The 26,573-nt window shown below is 36.8% G+C and overlaps 1 long non-coding RNA gene across 1 annotated transcript in view; it reads right to left on the bottom strand.

Annotated features, from left to right (window-relative positions):
• Window positions 1-15,314: 15,314 nt before the first annotated feature.
• The window catches only part of LOC309615752, a 268,399-nt gene continuing 257,140 nt past the window's right edge, over window positions 15,315-26,573 (bottom strand). Inside the window, exon 2 of the long non-coding RNA XR_014237048.1 lies at window positions 15,315-15,350. This is a non-coding gene — a long non-coding RNA (uncharacterized lncRNA). The remainder of the gene's footprint in view (window positions 15,351-26,573) is intronic.

Raw genomic sequence — 26,573 nt, 5'->3', positions numbered from 1 at the left:
CTATAATCTCTTCAAATATTTTCTTGGGTGCTTTCTCTCTCTCTTCTCCTTCTGCAACCCCTATAATGCGAATGTTGTTGCATTTAATGTTGTCCCAGAAGTCTCTTAGGCTGTCTTCATTTCTTTTCATTCTTTTTTCTTTATTCTGTTCTGCAGCAGTGAATTCCACCATTCTGTCTTCCAGGTCACTTATCTGTTCTTCTGCCTCAGTTATTCTGCTATTGATTCCTTCTAGTGTAGTTTTCATTTCAGTTATTGTATTGTTCACATCTGTTTGTTTGTTCTTTAATTCTTCTAGATCTTTTTTAAACATTTCTTACATCTTCTTGATCTTTGCCTCCATTCTTTTTCTGAGGTCCTGGATCATCCTCACAATCATTATTCTGAATTCTTTTTCTGTAAGGTTGCCTATCTCCACTTCACTTAGTTGTTTTTCTGTGGTTTTATCTTGTTCCTTCATCTTGTACATAGCCCTCTGCCTTTTCATCTTGTCTATCTTTCTGTGAATGTGGTTTTTATTTCATAGGCTGCAGGATTGTAGTTCTTGTTGCTTCTTCTGCCTGCCTCCTCATGGATGAGACTATCTAAGAGGTTTGTGCAAGTTTCCTGATGAGAGGGACTGGTGGTGGGTAAAGCTGGCTGTTGCTTTTGTGGGCAGATCTCAGTAAAACTTTAATCCACTTGTCTGATGATGGCTGGAGCTGGGCTCCCTCCCTGTTGGTTGTTTGGCCTGAGGTGACCCAACATTGGAGCCTCCCTGGGCTCTTTGCTGGGGCTAATAGCAGACTCCGGGAGGGCTCACACTAAGGAGTACTTCCCAGTACTTCTGCTGCCAGTGTCTCTATCCTCACAGTGAGACACCGCCACCCCCCACCTCTGCAGGAGACCCTCCAACATTAGCAGGTACGTCTGGTTCAGTCTCCTATGGGGGCACTGCTCCTTCCCCTGGGTCCCAATGTGCACACTACTTTGTGTGTGCCCTCCAAGAGTGGAGTCTCTGTTTCCCCCAGTCCTGTCGAAGTCCTGCAATCAAATCCCGCTAGCCTTCAAAGTCTGATTCTCTAGGAATTCCTCCTCCTGTTGTCAGACTCCCAGGTTTGGAAGCCTGACGTGGGACTCAGAACCTTCACTGCAGTGGGTGGACTTCTGTGGTATAAGTGTTCTCCCATTTGTGTGTCACCCACCCAGCAGTTATGGGATTTAATTTATTGTGATTGCACCCCTCGTACCATCTCATTGTCCCTTCTCCTTTGTCTTTCGATGTTGGGTATCTTTTTGGTGAGTTCCAGTGTCTTCCTCTTGATGATTGTTCAGCAGTTAGTTGTGATTCCAGTGTTCTCGCAAGAGGTAATGAGAGGACATGCTTCTACTCCTCCATCTTGACTCAATTCCCCGTTTAAATTTTATATTAACTTATATGATTTTCTCCTGTTAATCTGTGTATGTTAATTTAATTCTCAGGCCCAGCTGAAAACTCTAAGATAATATAGCTAAATTTTTCCTCCCCTACAACTGCAAGTTATAGTTGCCACTGAGTGATTTTGGACTCTCTATGTCAAGAGAACAACAGGCTAGACAATAAATCATGATCCTGGAAGGAGTAATCTATATGAGTATCAATAAGTTTAATATAAGCAAGGAAAATGCATCTGGCACTTGGATATATATTGGCAGTTTCCTGCTCCATTTTGAAAAATATATGCAGCAGCCACAACCTGAGAAGGCTATGATGACCAGAGGTCTAGATGTCCCAGGAATGGAGGTTCTGGTCACTTACCAGCTAAGCCACCTAAAGCAGTGGAAGTGCTAACTATCAATGAAAAAAATAATAACTATCAGTGAAGGGAATAAAACATGGGTTGTAGAGAATGGAGATGATAAGGATAAGGATCAATGATGCTGACACCAGCTGCAGCAACAAGGGTTATACTTTCCCATTAGACTTTCGCTTGTAAAATGTTACAGAGGAAAAAGCATCAAACCAAAATCCTAGAGAAGCTGTTTCTAGATGGGATAAAATTATGTTAAAAAGCAAATGGTGGGTGTTGCCAAATGACTAAGTAGTAAGACCATGAGCTCACCTCCTCCCATGGGCACACCAAACTTACAACTACTTAGAGAGAAACTAAAGATGAGAATGACCTGAAAACTAGCAGAAAAGATTTTACACAACCGAAGATATAAAGAAAAGAACTACAATGAGACAGGTAATACCCCACAGAAGGTAACCCACAAATGGAAGGATAATCACAATTGCAGAGGTTCTCCCAAAGAAGTGAGGGGTCAGAGCCCCACATAAGGCTCCGCAGCCCAGGAATTCTTCACCATGAAGGTGAGCCCCCAGAATGTGTGGCTTTGAAGGTCAGCAGGGCTTGTGTTTGAGAGAGACAGAAGGCTTCATGCTCGAGTCTTAAAGGGCACTCGCAAAATCTCACACACACTGATAACCAGTACAGGAACAATAATCTGCAGGAAGCCTGTGTGAGACTCACTTGCTGATCTTGGAAAGCCTCCTGAAGAGTCAGAAGGCAACTGGGACTCCCTCAAAGGACATAGATGCTGGTGCCAGCCATTTTGGTGAACACATTTTACCCCAAGAACACTGGTTCAGAGAAGTGCCATTTTGGAGTTGTATCATTACCTTATTAGTGCCGTGGCTTACCCACATACCAACTGGGTTGTCACTAACCCCAGGATGTCATAGGCTGAGCAACCATCCACACAGGGACATAATTCCACACACAAATAGCCCAGAACACACCCTGGGCCTGAAACCTCCCACCAGTGGTCTGGCACCAAACCCAGGACCCTCAAGGCCCTACCACCAACCAAGCTGGAAACTGACCCTGAAAAACCAACAGGCCAGCACAGCCCTTGGACTACTCAGGCCCCACAGCCAGCCATATGGGAAAACAGCTTTGCTCACCACTGGGCCAGCAGCCACTGAATGAGGTAGGGCATGGCAGCCAACCAGGCCAGGGATCAGCCCCGGCTACTGTTATGTCCAAAGTAGTTGGCTACATCACAACAAAAGGATTGATGCAGCCTACACAGTGGGCACCCTAGAACATATACCTCTGGTGACTTGAGGGGAATGTGCTGCTAGGCCCCATATTATGTCTTCTACATAAGGCCATTTCTCAAGATTGGGAAACATACCTGACCTACTTGTGACATACAAATGAAAACAGAAAATTAGGAGAAATGTGGTGACAGAAGAATATGTTCCAAATGAAGGAACAAGATAAAATCTCAGAAGAAGAACTAAGTAAAATGGAGATAATCAATCTACCAATTTAAAGGTTCAAGGTAATGATCATAAAGTTGCTCAAAGAGGTGTGGAGAAAAATCAATGAACACGGTAGGAAGAATAAAAAAGAGTAAGAAAATATAAGAGGAACCAAACAGAGCTGAAGAAGACAATAACTGAGATTATATATATATATATATATATATATATATATATATATGAAAGAATATATATATTAGAAGGGATCAACAGTAGGTTAGATGACACAGAGGAACAGATTAGTGAACTGGAACACAGAATAGTAGAAATCACCCAAGCTGAACAGAAAAAAAAAAAAAAAAATGACAGTAAGAGACCTCAGGGAAAACATCAAGTATACTAATAATCACATTTTAGGAATCCTATAAGGAGAAGAGAGAGAGAAAGGGAAAGATAACTTACTTGAAGAAGGAATAGCCAAAAACTACCTTAACCTGCGAAAAGAAGCAAACATCTAGGTCCAGGAAGCATAGTAGTCACAAACAAGATGAACCCAAACAGATCTACACCAAGACACATTGTAATTAAAATGGCAAAAAATTAAAGATAAAGAGAGAATATTAAAACCAGCAAGGGAAAAGCAAAAAGTTACACATGAAGAAACTCCCATAAGATTATGAGCTGACTTTTCAACAGAAACTCTGCAGGCTAGAAGTGTATGGCACCATATATTTAATGTCATTAAAAGGAAAAATATATGTATAACCAAGAGTACCCAGCAAGACATTCATTCAGATTTGAAAAAGAGATAGAGTTTTATAGACAAGTAAAAGCTAAAAGAGTTTAGTACCACTAAACTGGCTTTACACAAAATATTAAGGGGATTTCTCAAAGTAGAAAAGAAAAGACCACAAGTAGAAATATGAAAATTCTGAAAGAAGAAAATCACATTGTTAAAGGCAAATATACAGTAAATTTAGTAGGTCAAACAATGATAAAGCTAGTAGGAAGTTTAAAAGATGAAAGTAGTAAAATTATCTATATACACAATAAACAATTAAGGATTACACCAAACAAAAGATGTAAAATATGATTTCAAAAACAGTAAATGTGGTGGAGTGGATTAAAATGCAGGGTGTTAGATTGTACTTGAATTGAATAAATCATCAACTTTAAGTAATAATATATATAAATATATGCCTCACGGTAACCACAATACGAAATTGTATAATAAATACAAACACACACACAAAAAAGACAGGAATCAAATATAACACTAAAAATAATTGTCACATCACAAGGGAAGAAAACAAGTAAAAGAAAGGAACAAAAAAGATCTACAAAAACAACCACAAATCAACTACAAAATGAACATAAGTATATACCTATCAATAATTACTTTAAATGCAGATGGATTCAATGCTCCAACCAAAAGACATAGAGTGGCTGAATGGATAAAAAAGCAAGATACATCTATATGCTGCCTACAAGAGACTCACCTCAGATCTAAAGGCACACACAGACTGAAAGTGAAGGAATGGAAAAGGTATTCCATCCAAATGGAAATGAAAAGAAAGATGGGGTAGCAATATGTATATCAGTCAAAATAGGCTTTAGACCAAAGACTATAACAAAAAACAAAGAAGTACATATAAGGATCAAGGGATCAATCTAAGAAGAAGACACATTCTTAGACTGTAACAATTGTAAATATATACACAACCCAAATAAGACCACCTAAGTACATAAAGCAAACATTTACAAACATAAAGGGAGAATTTGACAGTAACACAATAAAAGCAGGGGCCTTTAATACCTACTTACATCAATGGACAGATCATCCAGACAGAAATCAATAAGGAAACAGTGACTTTAAATGACATGTTAGATCAGGTGAACTTAATAGATATATAAAGAATAATCTATCCAAAACCAGCAGCACACACATTCTTTTCAATTGCACATGGAATATTTTCTAAGAGAGATCACTTTCTCGGCAACAAAACAAGTCTCAGTAAATTTAAGAAAATAGAAATCATACCAAGCATCATTTCCAAACACAAAGGTATGACACTAGAATTGAATTACAAAAAAAAAACCCTCTCCCTAAAAACCTCTCCCTAAAAACCAAACACATGGAGTCTAAATAATATGCTACTCTACAACCAGTGGATCACTGATGTAATCAAAGAGGAAATTAAAAAAAATACATAGAGACAAGTGAAAATGAAAGAAAATGATCAAAAATTATGAAACTCAGCAAAAGACATTCTTAGAGGGAAGTTTATAATAATACAAGCCTACCTCAAAATGAGAAAATTCACAAATGAGCAATCTAAACTTGCACCTAAAGGAAATGTAAAAAGAAGGACAAACAAAACCAAAAGTTAGTAAAAGGAAAGAATAACAAAGGTCAAAGCAGAAGTAAAGAGACTCTTAAAAAAATGGAAAAGATCAATGAAACCAAGAGCTGGTTTTCTGAAAAGATAAACATAATTGATTAACCTTTAGCCATACTCATCAAGAAAAAAAAAAAAGAGAGAGAAAGAGGGGGCTCAAATATATAAAATCAAAAATGAAAGAGAAGTTACAATAGAAACTACAGAGATAAAAAGAATCATAAGAGATTACTATGAAAAATTATACCAATAAAATGGGCAACCTAGAGAAACAAATTCCTGAAGATGTACAATCTACCAAGACTGACTGAATCATGAAGAAATAGAGAATATAAACAGATCAATTACAAAGTAATGAAATTGAATGATTAATTTTTTAAAATTTCAACAAACAAATGTCCAGGATTAGACAGTTTCACAGGTAAATCCTATTAAACATTTAAAGAAGAGTTAACACCTATCCCTCTCAAGCTATTCCAAAAGAGTAATATACAATTCTGAAATTATTCTATGAGACAAGCATCACCCTGATACAAACATCAGACAAGGACACCACAAAAAATTTACAGACTGATATCATTGATGAACATATAAGCAAACATCCTCATCAAATATTAACAGAATTCAACAATACATTGAAAGGATCATATACCATGATCAACTGGGATTAACCCAGGGATGCAAGCATAGTTCAATATATGCAAATCAATCAATGTGATATATCACATTTAAACATTGAAGAATAAAAATAATACAAAATTCAGTAGATGCAGAAAAAGCTTTTGCCAAAATTCAACATTCATGATTAAAATTTTCAACAAAATGGGAGTAGAGGAATCATACTCCAACATACTAAAGATCATATATGGCAACAACTAACAGCATATTCAATAATCAAGAGTTGAAAGCATTTCCTCTAAGAACAGGATTACAAGTATGCCCAATCTTGCCACATTTATCCAACATAGAATCATAAGTCCTAGTCAAAGGAATCAGCCTGAAAAAAAGAAATAAAAGGATCTTAATCAAAAAAGGAGTAAAAATGTTACTTTTTGCACATGGAATATCCTTAAGAAACCACCATAAAATTTAAGAACTAATAAATGAATTCTGTAAAGTTGTCAGATACAAGTTAATATACAGAAATCTATTATGTTTTTTATACACCAACAAAGAACTATAAGAAAGATAAATTAAGAAAATAATACATTTACAATTAGATCCAAAACAAGAAAACATCCAGAAAGAAATCTAACCAAAAAGGTTATATTTTACTTGGAAAAATATGACATTAATTAAAGATTTGAAGACTACATAAACAAATGCAAAGATACACAGTGCCCATGGTGTGGAAGAATCAATTACTAAAATGCCCATATTCCTAAGATAATCTACAAATTCAACGTAATCCTTATCAAAATACCAATGGCCTGTTTTATGATCTAGAAAAAATAATTCTAAAATCTGTATGGAAACACAAAAGACCTTGAATAGCTAAAACAACCTTGAGAAAGAACAAAGCAGGAAGAATCACACTCCTTAACTTTAAACTATACTACAAAGCTAGATTAATCAAAACAGCATAGCACAAAAATAGACACATGGATCAATGGAAAAGGATAGAGAGCCCAGAAATAAACACAAGCACGTATGGTCAATTAACCTATATCAGAGCAAACAAGAATATACAATGAGGAAAAGACAGCCTCTTCAAAAAGTGGTGTTTGGAAAACTGGACAGCTAATTGCAAAATAATCAAACTGGACTACTTTCTCACACGATATACAAAATAAACTCAAAATGTATAAATGATTAAAATGTGAGATCTGAAACCATAAAGCTCCTGGAAAAAACAAAAAAACACAAAAAAACATAGGCAGTATGCTATGATGCTATTGAACAACAGAAGCCACCACAATGAGAAGCCCGCACATGACAATGAAGAATACGAAGAGTAGGCCCCACTCACTGCAACTAGAGAAAGCCCATGCATAACAACAAAGACCCAATGCAGCCAAAAATAAATAAAATTTTTTTAAAAAGCCTACTGAATGGGAGAAGATATTTGCAAAAGATATATCTGATAAGAAAATATTATCCAAAATATAAAATCAATTTATACAGCTCAACATAAAGAAACACAAACAACCCCACTGAAAAATAAGCAGAGAGGCTGAATAGACATTATTTTCAAAGAATACACACAGATGGCCAACACACATGTTTTTAGACACTCAACTTCACTAATCATCAAAGAAATGCAAATCAAAACCACAATAAGATACCACCTCATATGTCTTACAAGGGCTATTATAAAAAATAAAACAAAAAAGTATTGATGAAGATGTGGAGAAAAGAGAAACTTCATGCACTATTGGTGTGAATGTAAATTGGTACAACCTCTATGATAATCATTATGGAGGTTCCTCAAGAAATTAAAAATAAAATAAGAAATGAAAGAGAAATAATAACTGATACCATAGAGACACAGAAAATCATAAAAGAAAACTACAAAAAGTTGTATTCCAAAGAATTGGAAAACCTAGAAGAAGTGAACAAATTTCTAGAAACATAGAGCCTTCCAATACTGAATCAAGAAGAACCAATTTGAACACACATCACCAGTAGTGAAATTAAATTTATAATAAAAACAGTCCCAGCAAACAAAATTCCATGACCAGATGGCTTCATAGGGTCATTCTACCAAATATGTGAAGAACTAATACCTATTCTTCTCAAACTATTCTAAAACCTGAAGAATAGAGAACATTCCCAAATTCATTCTATGAAGCTACTATTACCCTGATACCAAAACCAGAGAAAGCCACTATCAAAAAAAAAACAAAAAAACAAAAAAGGCCATTTATTTGATGAATATAGAAGCAAAAATCTTCAACAAAACATTAGCAAACAGAATCTAACAATATGTAAAAAGAATCATACACCATGATCAAATTGGACTCATTTCACTGTCACAAAGGGTGGTTCAACCTTTGCAAATCAATCAATGTGATACACTACATTAACAAAAGGAAGGAGAGAAATTATATGATCATCTCGATATATGGAGACTAAGCTTTTAACAAAATTCTACATCCATTCATGATAAAAACTCTCATCAAAGTGGGTATAGAGGAAACATATCTCAACATAATAAAGCCTATTTATGACAAACCCACAGCTGACATCATACTCAATGATGAAAAGCTGAAAGCTTTTCCTCTAATTCAGGAACAAGACAAAGATACCACCTCTTACCACTTTTATGTAATATAGTATTGTAAGTCCTGCCACAGCAATCAGACAAAAAAAAAGAAATAAAGTTCTTCCAAATTGGAAGGGAAGAGGTAAAAACGTCACTGTTTGCAGAGGATAGGATACTTCAATGCCTCGCAGCCAAAAAACCAAAACATAAAAGAAAAACAGTGTTGTAACAAATTCAATAAAGAATTTAAAATGGTCCACATCAAAAAAAATCTTTAAAAAAAGAATATGAAAAGGAGAAAAGAAAGTCTCTTTAATAAGTGGTACTTGGAAAACTGGACAGCTACCTTTAAAACAATGAGATTAGAATATTACTTCACACCATATAAAAAAATAAACTGAAAATGGATTAAAGACCTAAATGTGAGACGTGAAACCATCAAACTCCTAACTCCTAGAACAGAACGTAGGCAGAACACTCTTTTATAAATTTGTAGTAATATTTATTTTTTGGTATCTGTGTCCATGGGCAAATGAAATAAAAGCAAAAATAAACAAATTGGACCTAATTAAACTTAAAAGCTTTTTCACAGCAATGGAAACCATCGACAAAATGAGAAAAACAACCTACTGAATGGGAGAAAATATTTGCAAATGATATGACTGATAAATGATTAATATCCAGTATATATAAACAGCTCACACTACTGAATTGTATTTTTTAATTTATTTATTATTTTTAACATCTTTATTGGAGTATAATTGCCTTACAATGGTGTGTTAGTTTCTGCTTTATAACAAAGGGAATCAGTTATACATATACATATGTTCCCATATCTCTTCTCTCTTGTGTCTCCCTCCCTCCCAATCTCCCTATCCCAACCCTCTAGGTGGTCACAAACCACCGAGCTGATCTCCCTGTGCTATGTGACTGCTTCCCACTAGCTGTCTATTTTATGTTTGGTAGTGTATATATGTCCGTGCCACTCTCTCACTTTGTCACAGCTTACCCTACTCCCTCCCCATATCCACAAGTCCATTCTCTAGTAGGTCTGTGTCTTTATTCCCATCTTACCCCTAGGTTTTTCATGACCTTTTTTTTTCTCTTAGATTCCATATATATGTGTTAGCATACAGTATTTGTTTTTCTCTTTCTGACTTACTTCACTGTATGACAGACTCTAACTCCATCCACCTCACTACAAATAACTCCATTTCGTTTCTTTTTATGGCTGAGTAACATTCCATTGTATATATGTGCCACATCTTCTTTATCCATTCATCCAATGATGGACACTTAGGTTGCTTCCATGGCCTGGCTATTGTAAATAGAGCTGCAATGAACATTTTGGTACATGACTCTTTTTGAATTATGGTTTTCTCAGGGTATATGCCCAGGAGTGGGATTTCTGGGTCGTATGGTAATTCTATTTTTAGTATTTTAAAGAACGTCTGTACTGTTCTCCATAGTGGTTGTATCAATTTGCATTCCCATCAACAGTGCAAGAGTGTTCCCTTTTCTCCACACCCTCTCCAGCATTTATTGTTTCTAGATTTTTTTGATGATGGCCATTCTGACCAGTGTGAGGTGATATCTCATTGTAGTTTTGATTTGCATTTCTCTAATGATTAATGATGGTGAGCATTCTTTCATGTGTTTGTTGGCAATCTGTATATCTTCTTTGGAGAAATGTCTATTTAGGTCTTCTGCCCATTTTTGGATTAGGTTGTTTGTTTTTTTGTTATTGAGCTGCATGAGCTGCTTGTAAATTTTGGAGATTAATCCTTTGTCAGTTGCTTCATTTGCAAATACTTTCTCCCATTCTGAGGGTTGTCTTTTGGTCTTGTTTATGATTTCCTTTGCTGTGCAAAAGCTTTTAAGTTTCATTAGGTCCCATTTGTTCATTTTTGTTTTTATTTCCATTTCTCTAGGAGCTGGGTCAAAAAGGATCTTGCTGTGATTTATGCCATAGAGTGTTTTGCCTATGTTTTCCTCTAAGAGTTCGATAGTGTCTGACCTTACATTTAGGTCTTTAATCTATTTTCAGTTTATTTTTGTGTATAGTGTTAGGAAGTGTTCTAATTTCATTCTTTTACAGGGAGCTGTCCAGTTTTCCCAACACCACATATTGAAGGGGCTGTCTTTTCTCCACTGTATATGCTTGCCTCCTTTATCAAAGATAAGGTGTCCATATGTGTGTGGGTTTATCTCTGGGCTTTCTATCCTGTTCCATTGATCTATATTTCTGTTTTTGTGCCAGTACCATACTGTCTTGATTACTGTAGATTTGTAGTATAGTCTGAAGTCAGGGAGCCTGATTCCTCCAGCTCCATTTTTCGTTCTCAAGATTGCTTTGGCTATTTGGTGTCTTTTGTGTTTCCATGCAAATTGTGAAATTTTTTGTTGTAGTTCTGTGAAAAGTGCCAGTGGTAGTTTGATAGGGATTGCATTGAATCTGTAGATTGCTTTGGATAGTAGAGTCATTTTCACAATGTTGATTCTTCCAATCTAAGAACATGGTATATCTCTCCATCTATTTGTATCATCTTTAATTTATTTCATCAGTGTCTCATAATTTTCTGCATACAGGTCTTTGGTCTCCTTAGGTAAGTTTATTCCCAGATATTTTATTCTTTTTGTTGCAGTGGTAAATGGGAATGTTTTCTTAATTTCACTTTCAGATTTTTCATCATTAGTGTATAGGAATGCCAGAGATTTCTGTGCATTAATTTTGTATCCTGCTACTTTACCAAATTCATTGATTAGCTCTAGTAGTCTTCTGCTAGCATCTTTAGGATTCTCTATATATACTATCATGTCATCTGCAAACAGTGACAACTTTACTTCTAATTTTCCAATTTGGATTCCTTTTTTTTTTTTTCTTCTCTGATTGCTGTGGCTAAAACTTCCCAATATATGTCGAATTATAGTGGTGAGAGTGGACAACCTAGTCTTGTTCCTGATCTTAGTGGAAATGGTTTCAGTTTTTTCACCATTGAGGATGATGTTGGCTGTGGGTTTGTCATATATGGCCTTTATTGTGTTGAGGAAAGTTCCCTCTATGCCTGCTTTCTGCAGGGCTTTTATCATAAATGAGTGTGGAATTATGTCGAAAGCTTTCTCTGCATCTATTGAGATGATCATATGGTTTTTCTCCTTTAATTTGTTAATATGGTGTATCACGTTGATTGATTTGCGTATATTGAAGAATCCTTGCATTCCTGGCATAAACCCCTCTTGATCATGGTATATGATCCTTTTAATGTGCTGTTGGATTCTGTTTGCTAGTATTTTGTTGAGGATTTTTGCATCTATGTTCATCAGTGATATTGGCCTGTAATATTCTTTCCTTGTGACATCTTTGTCTGATTTTGGTATCAGGGTGATGGTGGCATAATAGAATGAGTTTGGGAGTGTTCCTCCCTCTGCAATATTTTGGAAGAGTTTGAGAAGGATAGGTATTAGCTCTTCTCTAAATGTTTGATAGAATTCGCATGTGAAGCCATCTGGTCTTGGGCTTTTGTTTGTTGGAAGATTTTTAATCCCAGTTTCCATTTCAGTGCTTGTGATTGGCTGTTCATATTTTCTATTTCTTCCTGGTTCAGTCTTGCCATGTTGTGCATTTCTAAGAATTAGTCCATTTCTTCCAGGTTGTCCATTTTATTGGCATAGAGTTGCCTGTAGTAATCTCTCATGATCGTTTGTATTTCTGCAGTGTCATTTGTTACTTCTCCTTTTTCATTTCTAATTCTATTGATTTGAGTCTTCTCCCTTTTTCTCTTGATGAGTCTGGCTAATGGTTTATCAATTTTGTTTATCTTCTCAAAGAACTATCTTTTAGTTTTATTGATCTTTGTTATCATTTCCTTCCTTTCTTTTTCATTTATTTATGATTTATCTTTATGATTTCTTTCCTTCTGCTAACTTTGGGTTTTTTTTGTTCTTCTTTCTCTAATTGCTTTAGGTGCAATTTAGGTTGTTTATTTGAGAAGTTTCCTGTTTCTTGAGGTAGGCTTGTATTGCCATAAACTTCCCCTTCGAACTGCTTTTGCTGCATCCCATAGGTTTTAGGTCGTCGTCTCTCCATTGTCATTTGTTTCCAGGTATTTTTTTATTTCCCCTTTGATTTCTTCAATGATCACTTCGTTATTAAGTAGTGTATTGTTTAGCCTCCATGTGTTTGTATTTTTTACAGATCTTTTCCTGTAATTGATATCTAGTCTCAAAGCGTGGTTGTCTGAAAAGATATTTGATACGATTTCAATTTTCTTAAATTTACCAAGGCTTGATTTGTGACCCAAGATATGATCTATCCTGGAGAATGTTCCATGAGCACTTGAAAAAAATGTGTATTCTGTTGTTTTTGTGTGGAATGTACTTTAAATATCAATTAAGTCCATCTTGTTTAATGTATCATTTAAAGCTTGTGTTTCCTTATTTATTTTCATTTTGGATGATCTGTCCATTGGTGAAAGTGGGGTGTTAAAGTCCCCTACTATGATTGTCTTACTGTCGATTTCCCCATTTATGGCTGTTAGTATTTGCCTTATGTATTGAGGTGCTCCTATGTTGGGTGCATAAATATTTACAATTGTTATATCTTCTTCTTGGATCGATCCCTTGATCATTATGTAGTGTCCTTCTTTGTCTCTTGTAATAGTCTTTATATGAAAGTCTATTTTGTCTGATATGAGAATTGCTACTCCAGTTTTCTTTTGATTTCCATTTGAATGGAATAAGTTTTTCCATCCCCTCACTTTCATTCTGTATGTGTCCCTAGGTCTGAAGTGGGTCTCCTGCAGACAGCATATATACGGGTCTTGTTTTTGTATCCATTCAGCCAGTCTGTGTCTTTTGGTGGAAGCATTTAATCCATTTACATTTAAGGTAATTATCAATATGTATGTTCCTATTTCCATTTTCTTAATTGTTTTGGGTTTGTTATTGTAGGTCTTTTCCTTCTCTTATGCTTTTTGCTTTGAGAAGTTCCTTTAGCATTTGTTGTAAAGCTGATTTGGTGGTGCTGAACTCTCTGAGCTTTTGCTTGTCTGTTAAGGTTTTAATTTCTCCATCAAATCTGAATGAGATCCTTGCTTGGTAGAGTAATCTTGGTTGTAGGTTTTTCTCATTCATCACTTTCGGTATGTCTTGCCATCCCCTTCTGACTTGCAGAGTTTCTGCTGAAAGATCAGCTGTTAACCTTATGGGGATTCCCTTGTGTGTTATTTGTTGTTTTTCCCTTGCTGCCTTTAATATGTTTACTTTGCATTTAGCTTTTGTTAGTTTTATTAATATGAGTCTTGGCGTGTTTCTCCTTGGATTTATCCTGTATGGGACTCTCTGTGCTTCCAGGACTTGATTAACTATTTCCTTTCCCATATTAGGGAAGTTTTCAACTATAATCTCTTCAAATATTTTCTCAGTCCCTTTCTTTTTCTCTTCTTCTTGTGGGCCCCCTATAATTCGAATGTTGGTGCATTTAATGTTGTCCCAGAGGTCTCTGAGACTGTCCTCAGTTCTTTTCACTCTTTTTTCTTTATTCTGCTCAGCAGTAGTTATTTCCACTATTTTATCTTCCAGGTCCCCTATCCTTTCTTCTGCCTCAGGTATTCTGCTATTGATCCCTTCTAGAATATTTTTAATTTCATTTATTGTGTTGTTCATCATTGCTTGTTTCCTCTTCAGTTCTTCTAGGTCCTTGTTAAATGTTGCTTGCAGTTTCTCTCTTCTATTTCCAAGATTTTGGATCATCTTTACTATCATTATTCTGAATTTTTTTTCAGGTAAACTGTCTGTTTCCTCTTCATTTGTTAGGTCTGGTGGGTTTTTGCCTTGCTCCTTCATCTGCTGTGTGTTTTTCTGTCTTCTCATTTTGCTTCTCTTACTGTGTTTGGGTTCTCCTTTTGGCAGGCTGCAGGTTCATAGTTCCTGTTGTTTTTGGTGTCTGTCCCCAGTGGCCAAGGTTAGTTCAGTGGGTTGTGTAGGCTTCCTGGTGGAGGGAACTAGTGCCTGAGCTCTGGTGGATGAGGCTGGATCTTGTCTTTCTGGTGGGCAGGTCCACGTCTGGTAGTGTGTTTTGGGGTATCTGTGGCCTTATTATGATTTTAGGCAGCCTCTCTGTTAATGGATGGGGCTGTGTTCCTGTCTTGCTGGTTGTTTGGTATAGGGTGTCCAGCACTGTATCTTGCTGGTCATTGAGTGAAGCTGGGTTTGGTGTTGAGATGGAGGTCTCTGGGAGATTTTCGCCATTTGATATTATGTGGAACTGGGAGATCTTTTGTGGACCAGTGTCCTGAAGTTGATTCTCCCACCTCAGAGGCACAGCACTGACTCCTGGCTGGATCATCAAGAACCTTTCATCCACACGGCTCAGAATAAAAGGGAGAAAAAATAGAAAGAAAGAAGGAAAGAAAGAAAGAAAGAAAGGGGATCAAATCAAATCAAATCAAATAAAGTAGTATAAAATAAAATAAATTTATTAAAATAAAAAAATAAAAAATAATTATTATGAAAAAAACTTTTAAAAAGTAAAAAAAAAGAACGGATGGACAGTATCTTAGGACAAATAATGAAAGCAAAGCTATACAGACAAAATCTCAGACAGAAGCATACACATACACACGCACAAAAAGAGGAAAAAGGGGAAAAATAGTATATCTTGCTCCCAAAGTCAACTTCCTCAATTTGGGATGTTTCCTTGTCTACTCTGGTGTTCCATAGATGCAGAGTACATCAAGTTGATGGTGGAGCTTTAATCCACTGCTTCTGAGGCTGCTGAGAGAGGTTTCCCTTTCTCTTCTTTTTTCGCACAGCTCCAGGTATTCAGCTTTGGATTTGGCCCCACCTCTGCATGTAGGCCACCTGAGGGCATCTGTTCTTCGCTCAGACAGAATGGGGTTAAAGGAGCAGCTGATTAGGGGCCTCTGGCTCACTCAGGCCTGGCGGAGGGAGGGGTATGGATGCAGGGTGAGTCTGCGGCAGCAGAGGCCGGCGTGACCTTGCACCAGCCTGATGTGTGCCGCCCTTCTCCCGGGGAAGTTGTCCCTGGATCGCGGGACCCTGGCAGTGGTGGGCTGTACAGGCACCCGGGAGGGGCGGTGTGGATAGTGACCTGTGTTTGCTCACAGGCTTCTTGGTGGCGGCAGCAGCAGCCTTAGCGTCTCATGCCCGTCTCTGGGGTCTGCGCTGATAACCGTGGCTCACGCCCGTCTCTGGAGCTCCTTTAAGCAGCGCTCTGAATCCCCTCTCCTCGAGCACCAGGAAACAAAGAGTCAACAAGAAGTCTCTTGTCTCTTCGGCAGGTCCAGACTTTTTCCCGGACTCCCTCCCAGCTAGCCGTGGTGCACTAGTCCCCTTGAGGCTGTGTTCATGCTGCCAACCCCAGTCCTCTCCCTGCGATCCAACTGAAGTCAGAACCTCAGCTCCCAGCTCCAGCCTGCCCCGGCGGTTGAGCAGATAAGCCTCTTGGGCTCATGAGTGCTGGTCGGCACTGATCCTCCATGCGGGAATCTCTCTGCTTTGCCTTCCGCACCCCTGTTGGTGCACTCTCCTCCACGGCTCCAAAGCTCCCCCCTCTGCCACCCACAGTTTCCACCCGCGAAGGGACTTCCTAGTGTGTGGAAACCTTTCCTCCTTCACAGCTCCCTCCCACTGGTGCAAGTCCTGTCCCTATTCTTTTGTCTCTGTTATTTCTTTTTTCTTTTGCCCTACCCAGGTACGTGGGGAGTTTCTTGCCTTTTGGGAGGTCTGAGGTCTTCTGCCAGCGTTCAGTAGGTGTTCTATAGGAGCAGTTCCACGTGTAGATGTATTTCTGATGTATCTGTCGGGAGGAAGGTGATCTCCGTGTCTTACCCTTCCGCCATCTTCTCCTCCTCTCCCTTGAATAGTATATAAAAAAATGAAAAACTAGCCAGAACTCATGAATGAACATTTTTTCCAAAGAAGACATACAGATGGCTAACTGGTATATGAGAACATTTTCAACATCACTAATTATTAGAGAAAAGCAAATCAAAACAATAATGAGATATAACCTCATCCCTGTCAGAATGGCTATCATCAAAATGTCTACAAATAACAAATGTTGGAGAGGATGTGGAGAAAAGGGAAGCCTCCTACCCTGTTGGTAGGAATGTAAATTAGTACAGCCACTGTGGAAAACAGTATGGAAGTTCCAGACTTACTATGGTGAACATTTTGTAATGCACAGAATTATCAAGTCACTATGTTGCACAGCTGGAACTAACATAGTGTTGAAGGTTTAATATACTCCAAAAAATATGTAAGGTATGCACTGTAGGAGGGGCACTGGGTGCATCATCTAGATCCTCCCCTTTCAAGACAAAGGTACTGATTCCCCAGGAGCATGCCTTGTGATGGCTCACAGCTGAATCGTTTCCCAGCAATTGCTCCAGTCTAAGGAGCTCCTTTGGTCAAAGCCATGGTCCCTTCAGTGGACAGCTGTAACAATGGTTGGTCTATGTAGAGAGGTACAAATTATGTCTCCCTTTCATTTATATGTCAAGTAGTCTCTGGAAAACCTGTTGATGCCAACTGAGAACAACTATTTTAAAAAATTTGGAGCTCAACTTGTCCGTTTGCCCTTTCCTGTCCTTCTCACTCCCTCGCAGTGGGTTGTTTCTGAGAATGCTCTCTATTAAAATTATCCACACAAATTTCAATCTCATTGTTTTTCCCAAATCTATCACCTATTGGAATAATGCTGTGAGAATAAAGCAGTACCCCATAATATCTGAAGTCTCTAGAGTTTCCAGCACAAGATGGTGATGTAGGAATATCCTGAACTCACTTCCACCTACAGACACACTGAATCTACAGGTATATGTAAAATAATTTCTTCTGGAAAAAAACCCATAAAACTATCTGAGTAACTGCAATAAATTTCTAAATGAGAAAAAACACCATGAAAGCAAATTGAAGAGGCTGCGCCATAGTCTTGTCATAAACCCTATCCCTGAATCAGTGACCTACAATCAGGAGGGAACTGAAAACCCAGAAGAATTAAAAATATAAACCCTACATAGGGTATCCCAAATTTTAAGACCTCCATCTAAGAGATTGGCCTCCAAGACATATAGTTTTGAAAGCCAATGGAGCTGAGGTCACAAGATCCATGTGGCACAGTGAACTGAGAAACAGTTAAAGGCACAAGCAGGTGGATTACCCACACTAAGACTCACAGAGAAAGCCAAATGAAAAATGCCCAGATTCTCTGTGAAAGGGGCTCATTTTATTATCTTAAAGTGTGAGCCTTAGGGTCCTACTGAAATGCTCTCTAGACACAAAGGCTGGCAAACACCATCTTTGTGCTCTCCCTCTGCCTTGCTCCATCTGGGAGGCACGATCTTTGCACTTCCCTTGTGCTGAGCTCCAGAGAACTAGTATCTCCTGGAAGGGAGGTTTTACAGGTTTCTGGTGACAAGTTTTTTTGCAGCTGCCACCCAAAGGATGACCCTTGTTTGGCCTGGCTCTTTTGGCAAGCACGGCTTGTGATCCTGGATTCTATGGGGCAGAATCTTGGCCAGATACCACCCTTAGGATACTGTGCAGACACTAGACTGAAACACACTCCTAGTCTTTCTGTGAATAAGACCTATTTCCTTGTCCTGGAGCTTCAATCTGAGGGACCAGCTTCAGGTACAGTACATAACCAGGGGTCTAATGAGCTGCTCTCCAGGAATGGGGAATGGCCGATGTCATTTTAGCAATCTCCCTCTCCCTCATTCCAGCTCACTGGTATTTCCCAGAAAGGAGGCATCTTCAATGGGCATCCTAAATATTTTTACTGCTGCCTGTGGACACCATTAGGTCACCTGGATCTGTTGGCCTGTGTTCCTGGGTCCCATGGAACTGTGACAAACAGAGAGAGAATTCTTGGTTGGCTACCATCCCCAGGGCATGAAAAGAGGTAATGCACTCTTTCTCTGAAAGAGGCCTCTTAGCTTATTTTAATAGCTGCAGCCTGAGGGACAAGTTTCTATTTAAACACACAACAAAATGACCACTGTAACCCTCTCCAGAGACCTTGGATGTCAGGCACAATATTCACATTATCTCTCTACTGCATTGAGAGTGCCGCTGTCTCCCAGAGGGGAGTATGTGCATGTATCTAGTACCCAGGTTTTTATATCTGATGCTCTGATGTACGTTATGTGGCTGCTGCCTCAGAAATGGCCCTTATTCACATGGCTCTGGTGGCCAGTGGGACTTGCACCCCTAGGTCCCATGGGACTATAAAAAATGTAGAAATAGATCTTGGCTGACAACAACCCCCAGAGAACAGCACAGACAGCAGACTGGAACACACCTCCATTCCTTCTATGAAAGAAGCCTATTTGCTTATCCTAGAGTTTTGGCCTAAAGGGAAGGCATACATGGTTTGGCATACACCTAGAGGCCTACTGAGGGTTTTCCAAGGATGCAGGCTGCTAAACACCATCTTTGTCATCTCCCTCTGCCTCATTCCAGGTTGCTGGTATCTCCCAGGGAAAAAACTTGAGCACTCATTCGGCATGCCAAATATTGCAGCCCTTTTCTAGGTGACAAGCCTATATTATCCGATTCTAGGAACCAGTGGGACTTAGGCTTATGGTCCCACACTACTGTACATATTTACATACTTTAAGAGCTGCTGCCTGAAGAGGTCTGGCTTCCAATCAGCCTGAATCTAGGTCTTGACTGAGATTCTCCCCTTCTGTACACTGACAGGTCTTGGCACACCCTCAAATACTGGAAGCCACTAAAAGTAAAATAAGCTGCTTTGACAATAACAAAATTTTGAAAACAACCAAGAGCTAGGGCAGAGTTGAACTGTAGGTTCATCTCCTACATGAGGCCATCCCTCAAGACCAAGAAGTAATTGTTTTATCTTAATGCATATAACCAACAGAGAGAATTAAGGAAAATGAAAAAAAGAGGAATATGTCCTCCCCCCAAAAATGATAGAACTTCAGAAAAATTCCTCCATGAAATGAAAATATGTGATTTACTTGATAAAGAGTCCAAACTAATGGTCATAAAAATCACTGACAATCTTGGAAAAAGTAGGTATAAACATGTGAGCACATAGTGAAGAGAAAGAAAATACAAGAAATTACAAAATAGAAATCACAGTGCTGAATAATACAAAAACTGAACTGAAAAATAAACTAAACAGACTCAACAGAAGATCATATGAAACAGAAGAAAGGATCAGTGAAATCGAAGGCAAGGCAGTGGAAATCATCCAATCAACAGCAAATTAATAAATAAATTTAAAAAGGGAAGATAGCCCTTAAGGAACTTATGGGACAACAGTAAGCAGACCAACATTTGCATTATAGTAGTCCTAGAAGGAGAAGAGACAGAGAAAGTGGAAAAAAACCTTTTTTTTGATATAATGGCTAAAAATTTCTCTAATCAGAGGATGGAAAGAGAAATTCTGATCCAGGAGCTCATAGAGTTCCAAACAAGAGGAACACAAAGAGACTAAGATACAATATAATTAAAATGTTGAAAGTTAAAGACACGAAAGGAATATTTAAAGCAGCAAGAGAAAAACAACATGTTAGATACAAAGGAATCCCCACATGACTATCAGCAGATTATTTAGCAGATATTTTGCAGCCAGAAGGGATTGCCATTTATATTCAAAGTGCTGAAAGGAAAAAATATATATACATGCAAGAATATTTTACCCAGAAAAGATGTCATTCAGAATTGAAGTAGGGATAAAGATTTTCCAGATAAGCAAAAGCTAAAGGAGTTCATCATCATTAGACTGTCCTGAAAAGAAATGTTAAAGGCACTCTTTAAAGTTGAATAGAAAGGGTGCTAATTAGTAATAGAAAAACATAAGAAAAATCTCATTGGTAAAGGTAAATATATGTAATATTCAGAATAATCTAATGTAAAAGTGGTTACTTAATCACTTATAAAGCTAGTATAAAGATTAAGAACAAAAGTAGTAAAAATAAGTATAAGAACAATAATCAGTTAAGGGATACACAAGATAAAAACATTTAAAGTGTGTCATCAAAACCATAAAATGCAGGGTTGGAATAAAAACAAAGAGCTTTACAATGCATTCAAGTTGTTATCAAATTTAAAATAGACTGTTATAAGTATAAGTTGTTATATATAAGCCTAATGGTAACCAATAATAAAAACCTACAGTAGATAAGAAAATAAAGAAAAAAGAATCTAAGCATACCAGTAAAGAAAAACATCAAACCACAAAGGAAGGGAACAGAGAGGAAGAAAGTAGCACAAAGGAACTACAAAACAGCCGGAAAACAAATTACAGAATGGCAATAAGTACACACCTACCAATAACTACTTCAAGTGTAAGTGGACTAAATTCTCCAATCAAAAGACATAGAGTGGCTGAAGGAATTAAAAAAACAAAACAAAACAAAACAAAAAACCACAACCCATCTATATATTGCCTACAAGAGACTCATTTCAGATATAAAGACACACACAGACTAAAAGTGACGATATGAAAAATGATATTTCATACAAATGAAACTAAAAGAAAGTGGGTCTTGCTATATCAGACAAAAGACTTTAAAACAAAAACTGTAATAAGAGACAAGGGTATTGCATCATGATTAAGGGGCCAATCCAAGAAAACAACATATATCATTTGTAAACATTTATGTACCCATTTAGGAGCATCTAAATATGTAAAGTAAATATTAAACGACCTAAAAAATATACAGCAACACAGTAATAGTAGAGAAATTTAATACCTTATTTGTGTCAATGGAGAGGTCATCCAGATAATCAACAGGGAAACATCAGCCTTAAATGACACATTGGACTAGATTTACTTAACAGACATATGCTGAACATTCCAACCAAATGCAACAGAATACACATTCTACAAAAGAGCACATAGAACATTCTCCAGGATAGGCCACTATACAGATCTTAAATTTGGGAAGATTGATATTTTGTCAAACATCTTCTTCGACCATAGTGGTATGTAATTAGAAATAAATTGCAAGAAGAAAACAGGAAAATTCGCAAATATGTGTCTTTTAAGCAACATGCTACTGAACAACCAATGGGTCAAAGAAGAATTCAAAAGTCAAGTCAAAAATACTCAGAGACAAGTGAAAATAAAATACAACTACCAAATCTTATGGGATACAGCAAAAGCAGTCCTAACATGGAAGTTCATAGCAATAAAGGCATACATAAAAAACAAGAAAAGTCTCAAATAAACAATCCAACTCTACCCCTAAAGTGACAAGAAAAAGAAAACAAACGAAGCTCAAAATTAGTAGAAGGAAAGAAATAAAGATCAGAGCAGAAATTAATAAAATTGTGACTAAAAAAATAGAAAAGATCAATAAAACTAAGAGCTAGTTTTTGAAAAGATAAATGAAATTGACAAATCTTTAGCTAGGCTCACCAAGAATAAAATGGGGAGAACTCAAAATCAGAAATGAAAAAGGAGACATAATACTGATACCACAGAAATACAAAGGATCATAATATACTACTATGAACAATTAGAGACCAATAAATTGGACAACTTAGAAGAAATGTATAAATTCAAGACTGTCATGAAGAACTAGACAATCAGAACAGACATATTACTAGTAACAGGATTAAATCCATCATCAAAAAAATCCCAACAAACAAAATGCTAAGACCAGATGGCTTTACTGATGAATTCTACCAAATGTTTAAAGAAGAATTAATACTAATCTTTCTCAAATTCTTCCAAAAACTGAAGAGAAAGGAACACTTCCAAACTCAATTATGAAATCAACATTACCCTGATATAAGCAAAGGACACCACAAGAAAAAAAATTACATACCAATATCTCTGATGAATATAGATGCAAACATCCTCAACAAAATATTAGCAAACTTAATTCAAAAATACATTAAAAGCATCATACATCACATTTAAATCCAGAAATGCAAAGATGTTTACACATCCACAAACCAAATGAAGAATAAAAATTATATAATCATCTCTCAATATACGTAGAAAAATCATTTGAGAAAGCTCAATATCCAGTCATGAAAAACTCTCAACAGTGGGTATAGAGGAAACATACCTCAACATAACAAAGGCCATATATGGCAAGCCCACAGTTAACATCATACTCAAGGGTAAAAAGCTGAATGCTTTTCTTCACTGACAAGGAACAAGACAAGGATTCCTACTCTCACCATTTTTATTTAACATGGTACTGGAAGTTCTAGCCAGAGAAATTGGGCATTAAAGTGTGTGTACATTATAACGTGTACATTCATTAAAAGATGTGTGTATGTATTATATAGCCTGATACATCTGCCTGCCCCCTCATGTCTTAATGGCAGTATCTATTTTTAAGAAAGAGGGAGAAATCTAAGAATATGTGCATATAATACTTAATACTTAATAGTGTATTAACCTGCTAGAGCTATCATAACAAAATAACACACACTGGGAACTTAAACAACAGAAGTTTGTTTTCCTACAGTTCTGGAAGATTGAGGGTTAATATGAAGGTGCCAGCAGGGTTGATTTCTGCTGAGGCCTCTTTTCCTGGTTTACAGATGGTCACTTTCTCACTGCATTCTCACATGGCCCTACTCTGTGCACACTCAGAGAGAGAAAGAGTTCTCTGGTGTCTGTTCTTGTTCTCATAATGACACCAGTCTTCTTGAATTAGGACCCCTCACGTATGACCTCATATTAATAATCACCTTACAGGTTCTATCTCCAAATACAGTTACAGTGGGAGTTAGGACTTTAACAAATACATTTTGGGGATACACAAATCAGTCCATAACAAATAGGAACCACCCTAGGCCTTAAACAACTTTTAAAAGGAAACAGAGAAAGGCAGCTTTCCAGATTGATCAAGTTATTTATTAAATACATAATAAAAATTGAAGCACACTTTTAAACCTAAATAGAATTAATTACTATTTATTTGTTAACTTGATATGCATGAACATATAATTTGGGAATGTTATAAATAATAGTATGATCCAGCCAACTTGCCCTGTCTCTTGAGAGTGGAATGTGTTCACCTCTTTCCAAACCTGTTTTTAATGCCTTCATGCTGAAAGCCTGAAATCAGGCACATTAGTTAAATAACATAGAAATTTGGAAAAATCTACAAATAGGCTTCCCCCAACACATACCTATTTGGAGAAATGGAGTCGAAGAACTTAAGAATAGGTATTTATAAAGAGAAAATGTACTAACCAGAAGACAGTGTTTATTCCATAAAAGTAAAATGGCAGGTAGTTGATCTAATGGAAGTAGCTATAGGTTTATGTTTTTTACTCTAGGGAATTCTTCTTACTTTATGTTAGGACAAACTCACAAAAGAGAGAAAGTTTTAAGAGGTCAATGCTCCTAAAAATTACACCTTAGTAATAATATTTTTCAATGCCAAATGAAATTCATAGAGAGTTAGCATGTCAAACTACCCTGTCAGAATACATCTTAAGACAAATTGTTCATTTAATCATCAAATATTGTATCAGGTAAGGTCATATATTTTGCTATGCACTAGATGTATAAACCTGGAAGGGTCTCTTTCCTTAAGGAAAGTCTAGTGATAAAACAGATATGAACAAACAAATCAATATAAAACTACAAATGTAGAAAAGAGCTATTAAGTTCATGAAAAGGTACTATGGTAGAAAATGACAAAGGTAGATTTAATTAGAATTTGGAGGAGACTTCTTTGAGAAGATGATATTTAAAGTGAGATTTGGAGGATGAAATGAAGCAGGCTTTGTGAAAATTCCTATAAAATGCACTCCAGACTGATAGAACAGCATGAAAGGGCACTAAGTAGGACGGTTCTTTGCTTGTTTTATGAATTGAAGGCAGGGTGTTTTGGCTAGGGCACAGGCTGAGACCCAAATGCCTATTGGGGCCAATCAGGTAAATATGTAAAGTAGAAGGGTGTCTTTAGTTGTATTCTTTTTATCCAGATTTATTTTGTTTGCATATTAATGAAATCTTAATTGTATTCTTCCCAAAGGGACACTCTCTGATTGCGCATTAAACATATAAGAATATTTTTTACCAACATGAAGAAATATGTTCTGTCTTAATTTTGTGATACATTAGTCTTCTGGGACAATCTTTTGTTTTCTCCCTCAACTTTGTTATACTGAAAACAACAGGGCAAGCTCAATGAAAAATGACAAATGACAGTGGATCTTAGTACTTAATAACAATAAAGTGTGTGTGGGGGTCTCTAGTGAATTGAGAGTACACAGCTCTCTAAAGATCAGAGTTACTATATAACCTGAGTGATTTTGCTGTGAATGAAGGATGGTCCAGATTAGATAGAGGTTATGATTTTTAAAGAGGAGCTTGGATCTAGATTTTTACATGTAATCTCCACATTTTGCAACATTGGTAAAAAAAATCAAATTAGCAAAAAATAAACAGCACAATAATTACTGTTAAGATGAAACAATAACTCAACAAGACCTGAGGAAAGCCTGGGGTTTTACCCTACTTGCAGTCTTGCGAGTTAGCCTTTAAGAGTTTCATCAGTGTTGCAAGATGTGAGACTCCTGTGTCAGGAACAGAGGACAGTTTATTGCTCATACTATAAAATTAGTCAGATAATTAGCATTTTTGTTGTCTTCCTCAGCCTCATTCCTCACTGATCAATGCAAGGGAGCCAGCTGACACTAGCATATATAGTCGATTGTGTTACAGGAAAGGAACAATCACTTTAGAAAACCTAAATTTTTTAAAAGAGGCAGAAAGCAAGTCTATTTTTATCTTCCAAGGTTTAAGCAAACCTTTTGCTCAGTAGGGAGGCTATCTCTGTATTGCAAGGCTGTTCACTATATAAACATGTTTGAAAAGATTGCCAAGAACAATGGACAGTCAGTGCCTCTGCTTATAAGATGTGCCAAAACACAGGAAACTTAAAATTGTCTTTCAACATCCACAATCCTCTAATTTTCAACCTCTATAGTATGGCATAATGAGTAAAGGGGATAGTAATTTAAAATAATGTTTCTAAAGATAGGAAAGAGCCAAACTGTTTAGGGGTTTATAGGCCACATGAAAGAGGATGCTTTTTATATTAAGTTTGTTGGGAATCCAATGTTGAATATTGAAAATATGAATGAAATGAGCCACTTTATGTTTTCAAAAGAGCATTTTTGCAGTCACATGGAGAATGGATTTGGCAGAGACCATATTGACAGAGGTAGATCACTTAGGAAAGACATCTCAAGATGTCTAGACATGATATAATGGCCTGGCTAGAGTGGTGTAAATGCAGATGGAGAAAAGTAGATTAATTTTTTATATAATCTAGAGGTTGTGTCTATAGAATTGACTGACAAATGGGAAGGATAATGGAGATAAATTAATTAAAAGAGTCTCACAATTTTTGGTTTGAAAATCCAGGACAATATTTGACCTCCCATATATTTATTTGAAAGGGAAAACTAGTAAAGCAATATGCTATATGAAAAAAAAGAAGAGTTAAGTTTTGTATATATTATCTTTCAGATGCCTAGTAAATACTCATGGACAGAAGCAAAGTAGGTAGTTGAATATATAATTTGGATACTCAGAGGAGAGTAGTACATATATAATGTTGGAAGCATTTAACATATAGATGGCATTTAAGTGATTAATATGAATGAAATCACATCAGGAGAAAATAGTAACAAAACCCCCCACAATTTTAGAATTTTTGGAGAAATTTGGGAGAAAATGAGATTGATAAAAACTTTT

The sequence above is a fragment of the Balaenoptera borealis genome (genome assembly GCF_965194805.1).
Source record: "Balaenoptera borealis genome assembly, chromosome: 18".
Lineage (NCBI taxonomy): Eukaryota > Metazoa > Chordata > Mammalia > Artiodactyla > Balaenopteridae > Balaenoptera > Balaenoptera borealis.
Note: the sequence above shows the minus strand (reverse complement) of the source record. Positions and strands in the feature narration are given on the sequence as shown.